This window comes from Lathyrus oleraceus, chromosome 4, assembly GCF_024323335.1.
Source record: "Lathyrus oleraceus cultivar Zhongwan6 chromosome 4, CAAS_Psat_ZW6_1.0, whole genome shotgun sequence".
Lineage (NCBI taxonomy): Eukaryota > Viridiplantae > Streptophyta > Magnoliopsida > Fabales > Fabaceae > Lathyrus > Lathyrus oleraceus.
Genome location: NC_066582.1, coordinates 355,476,074 through 355,482,025, shown reverse-complemented (window position 1 = coordinate 355,482,025; position 5,952 = coordinate 355,476,074).

Sequence of the window (5,952 nt, the reverse complement as noted above, 5' to 3'; positions counted from 1 at the left end):
ATATGATAAAGGATGATGTTAGGATTGACTGCAAAATAAATTAAAAGACGAATAGATTATAACCTGACAGTTAGCACAAAGGTTTCTATATAGTCTATACCTTCTTACTGACTATAACCTTGTGCTACCAATCGAGTCTTGCTTCTGACAACTTCTCCCTTCTCATTGAGCTTGTTTCTGAAAACCCATCTGGTTCCAATAACATGGAAACCCTTTGGTTTCTGAACAAGATCCCATACATCATTCCTAGTGAATTGATTCAGTTCCTCTTGCATAGCAAGAATCCATTCATTATCTATAAGAGCTTCATCAATAGATGTGGGCTCTACCAGAGATATCAAACCCAGAAGAGTCTCTTCAGAAGGTTTGAATGAAGATCTAGTTCTAATGAGTTCGACCAGGGACAACTTCTGGTTAAGTCTCTTTTGAGACTTTTTCTTCATATTATTTAGCTTTTCCTTATGAGTCTTATTCTCCAGAATCATTATCCTTGGATTCTGAAAGATTGATCTTCAAATCTGCAAATTTCTCACCTAGCTTTGACTTTTCAAGGTCAAGCTTATCATTGAATCTAACATGAATTGATTCTTCAACAATTCATGTTTCAGTGTTAAAGATTTTGTAGCCTTTAGAGCGTTCAGAATATCCTAACAATAAACACTTATGTGCTTTAGAATCAAACTTGCCAAGATTCTCTTTAGTGTTCAACATAAAACACTCACAACCAAAAGGATGAAAATAAGAAACGTTGGGTTTTCTGTTCTTCCATAATTCATAGGGAGTCTTACCCAGAATAGGTCTAATATAAATCATGTTCCGAATATAACATGTTGTGTTAATTGCTTCTTCCCAGAAATGCTTAGCCATATCAGTTTCTAGGATCATGGTGTGGGTCATTTCTTGCAAAGTCCTATTCTTCCTTTCTACAACTCGATTTTATTGTGGAGTTCTAGGACAGGAGAAATCATGGGAAATACCATATGAATCAAAAATATTTTCAAAAATTTCATTTTCAATTTCGCCACCATGATCACTTTTGACTTTGACTATTTTGCAATTCATTTTTGTTTGCACTAGTGAGCAGAAAGTAGAGAACAAGGAATGTGACTCATCCTTGTGTTTACAGAACTTTACCCATGTCCATCAACTATAGTCATCAACGATGACCAATCCATACTTATTTCCATTCATAGATGCAGTTTTCACTGGTCCAAACAAATCAATATGCAGAAGTTCTAACGGTCTAGAGGTAGAAACAATAGTTTTCACTTTGAAAGATGTTTTAGAAAACCAGCCTTTCTGACATGCTTCATAAAGAGCATTTGAAGCAAACTTCAGGTTAGGTAAGCATCTGACTAATCTAAGCTTATTTAGCTGAGAAATCCTTCTCATGCTAACATTGATGAAACATATGTGCCATACCTATTGCTCCTTATTAACAGACACTAAACATTTTACATTTTGATCCTCAAGACCAGAAAGTCTGATTTTGTAAATGTTGTTCTTTCTTTTTCCGTTAAAAAGGATTGTACCATCTTTTTTACTAACAGCCTTACATGACTTTTCATTAAAAATGATATCATAACCATTGTCACTAAGTTGACTAATAGATAATAGGTTATGCATCAGACGATTAACCAAAAGAACATCACTAATAGAAGGAAGTTTTTCGTTACCAATAGTTCCGGAGCCACTGATCTTTCCTTTCTGGTTTCCTCTGAAACCAACGAAGCCTCGAGGCTTAAGTTCCAAATATTGGAACATAGACCTTTTACCCGTCATATGTCACGAGCATCCATTGTCCAGGTACCATGACTGGTGTTTCAATTGAGTTGCTAAGGATGTCTACAACATAAATTATTTTATCCTTAGGTACCCATTTTATGGGTCCTCTTTTGCTAGTTTTCCCAGAGTTTCTTATAACCTTGGGTCTTTGAGCAGAAGGATAATCATAAGGGATTTGAGCATGATACTTAGGTTTCAGAACTGAGTTCTTACCCTTTGTATGTTTCTGTGTCTGTGCAGAAACATCAAGCTTAGTGGCAACAGACAAGAAATGCTCATAGAGAGGTTTTGGTTTTACCTTCTAACTTTCGTCAGGTTTTATAGTTTATGTACAACCTAAACCTTTCTTGCCATTTCTACTAACTCCATAGATCAAAGAAGCCATTTTTCTTCTATATATGCTTTTAGCCATAAAGTATTGGAATGCTTTGTCATATTTAATGACGCAGTCAATACCATAAGTTTCTAAGACTATTTCCTCTTCTAGTTTTGAAATTTTGCTTTTCAAAGTAGTATTGTTACTTTCTAAAGAAAATACTTTTTCATTTAGAGAGGAAATATATTTTTCAAGCTCACTGCAAGTTTGGGAAGAAACTACTTGGACTTGTTTAAGGTCCTTGTACTTACTCTGAAGACTCTGGTACTTTTCCACTATTTCAAACAGACATAATTCTAAGTCATAACAAGATAGTTTAGAAAATACCTCTTCAGAATTGGAGTCTGGTTCTGATTTTGCCATCATATTGTCTTCTGGTTCTTCAGAACCTTCTGGATCAACTGTAGTTGACATCAAAGAAACGTTGGCTTGTTTTTCGTTAAAATCTTCTTCTTCGGATTCTGAGGCATCCCATGTAGCCATCAGCCCCTTCTTTCCTTTAGAAAAATTCTTCTTAGGCCTTCTGTCCTTTTTCAACTTAGAACATTCATTTATGTAGTGGTCTGGCTCTTTGCACTCATAGTAGATAACTTCTTTTCTAAAACTTTTCTTCTTCTGTCTAGACGAAGAATTAGAATGACCAATAGTCCTTCTGGCTCCTCTGAACTTCCCTGGCCCATTCTTCTTGTGTTTCCAGAGTTTGTTGACCCTCTTAGAAATCAAAGACAACTTATCATCATCGTCTGAGTCTTCATCAGAACCTTATGATTCTTCCTCAGCTTGATATGTTTTTGTCTTCTCAGGCTTAGACTTTAACACAATAGGTTTACCTTGCTTATGAGGTTCATCTTCCTCGAGCTCAATCTCGTGGCTTCTTAAAGAAATAACAAGTTCTTTAAGACTAATATTGTTAAGATAATTTTCCAACTTCAAAGCAGATACCATAGGTCTCCATTTTTTAGGGAGACTTATAATTATCTTCTTGACATGATCAGTTGTAGAATATTCTCTGTCCAGGACTTCCAGTCCTGTAACAAGCATCTGAAACCTTGAGAATATAGTCTCAACTGTTTCATCATCCTCCATTCTGAATGCCTCGTACTTCTGGATTAAGGCCAAGGCCTTTGTCTCCTTTACTTGAGCATTCCCCTCATGAGTCATCCTCAGAGAGTCAAAAATGGATTTGGCAGAATCTCTCTTTGTTATCTTCTCATATTCAGTATAATATATATCATTTGGCAGTATAGTTTTGGCCTTGTGGTGATTTTTGAAATCCTTCTCCTTTTGATCAATCATAGCACTTCTTGCTATATTATTTCCTTTAGCATTAACTAGGTAAACATAGCCATCGACTACAAGATCTCAGAGATCAACATCGTAACCAAGAAAGAAACTTTATATTATATATTTCCAATAATCAAATTTCTCACCATCAAAGATTGCTGGTTTTTCACTGTAATGGTCTCTCTCATTGTTGTTAACAACTTTTGCAACGTTAGCAGCGGCCATTGTTTCTCACAAAAACTGGATCGGTACTGAACACAATGAAGTGTTGATAAATATTTTATCCCAATCAGAACTGGAGCTCTTGTACCAATTAAAGGTGTGAAAAACACAAGAAGGGGGGTGGATTGGGTTTAACAAAATAAAAACTTTTTACCAACTCAAGAACACCATTTAAATATTAATAACAACGAGATAAAAACACAAGTATTTTTATCCTGGTTCACTTGAAACTCAAAGCTACTCTAAAATCCATCTGCCAAGGTGATTTTTCATTATACGCAAGGACTTAATCCACTATATTAACTGATTACAAAAATCATAAAGAATAACCTTCTTTGTATTCTTAAGGATACGACTATATCCTAGTCTCCTTAAGGACCCACAAAGAACAACTTTCTTTGTCTTCTTAAGAATCTGACTATACCCTAGTCTCCTTAAGGAATCAAACAAACAGTTTGAATGATATTTTGTGTGTTACAAGTTGCTTCTACACAAGAAGGCTTTTCACAAATGACAAATAAATACTTAAATAAAAACTGTATAGAAAAATAGTAGCTTTTCAAATAAACTTTGTCAAGTTTTTGCAGCGCTTCAATATTCTTCTATGTTGTGTTTTCTTCAAGTCTCCAAGTCCCCAAGTCCCAATTATATAGCATTAGGAGAAGACCGTTGGAGGGAAAAATGGGGAAACTAAATAGAGCGGTTGTTCACTGTTGGATGGTGAAATGAGTGATATTGTGTATTGTTCTTTGCCCACAAATTCAGTGACAGGTGTGATGTATAGCACTATCCTTGCTCACGCTATCAAGTAGTGGAAATAATATTTGATTTGTACTATGTACTATTTGATCACGTAGACATTTGATCTTATCTTCAAGTTCATTGACTTCTGATGAAATTTGATGAAGCATGAAATGAAGAAACATAAAGCTGTATTCAGAAACTTCAGAGTCTTTAGTCAGAACCTTGACTGCGTCAGCAGTCTGACTTGAGATCTTCAGTATCTTCAGAATCTTCAGAGTCTTCAGAGTCTACAGTCAGAAGCTTGATAACCTTAATGTATAGCTTGACATCTTCAGAATCTTCAACTAAGTAACAAAACTTCAAAAGCTTACCATTCTTCAACTAAGTAACAAAACTTCAAAAACTTTAAAAGTACAATATGTGACAATCGCTGGTGATTAAGAGCTTTCAAAAGTTATAGGGTTTGTTGTGAGGTTAGAGCTAGCTCACACATGGAGGTGAGAAGCTATGTATATGGTTTTTTTTGTGTAATGCATTGGATTCCTCTTAATCTTAGGGTTGATGTATTTATAGAAGTCCATAGGCCTGGATCTCAGGCTCCAGGAAGTGGTAACCGCTTCTAGGAGCGAGGGAGTAGGCATTCAAACCCCATATTATTTAGGAGGATGTGATATTTACCTTTGACTCCCTCTTCGCATCATTGTCGACTAAGACATGTCACTTTCCACATTCTCACAAATTAGACAAGTAATTCAGGAAATGGCGGCACTAACAATAAATGGGCGCCCACTCCATTATACAAGCAGTCGGGAGGCAGGTGTAGGTGACATCTTACATCACCCTCATTTAGTGAACCTTATCCTCCACATAATACAACTCCTTTACAAACATATCAATACAATAAGTATCATCAAAATTAGACAAAGAAGGAGAATCAATAACAAGTGAATCAAAATATGTTTCATCAACCAAGTCAACAAGCAATTTGATAGGTCTGTAAGTGCACAGAATAGCAGTTATAGTATAATGTATGCTGAACACATAGAGATCAATGTCAATTATTATTATCTATTATCACTTTGTGTATCTAAGATGATGAAAACGTATTTTTGTTTATAAAAAGGGGAAATTAAGTTGGTTTTGGAATTAATGAGAACGGGAGACCGAAATGAAATCCGTGTGTACCTATTGTACCTGTTAAGTTGCGTTTTATGATTATAACATGAAAGTTTTTTTGTGCTGAAGAATTAAATTAAAGGCGTCACCCGCTTTCGCATGTAAGACACACGATTTTGACTCTATAGTCTATCTAACAGCTTTCACGAGTGCGCATTGCAACTTTGAAATCCTTTTTGGATATTAATTATTTTATACCTGAAAAAAAAATTTTACTAGAAATTTTAATCTAAAGGTTTTGTCTGCTTTCGCGTGCCCGGAACCGTATTTTAAACTCACAGACGCTCACTTACGCGTATCCGTTTATAAGTTTAAAATGGATTTTTAATATTTGATAATTCTTAAATTAATTGAAAAAGCGCTTT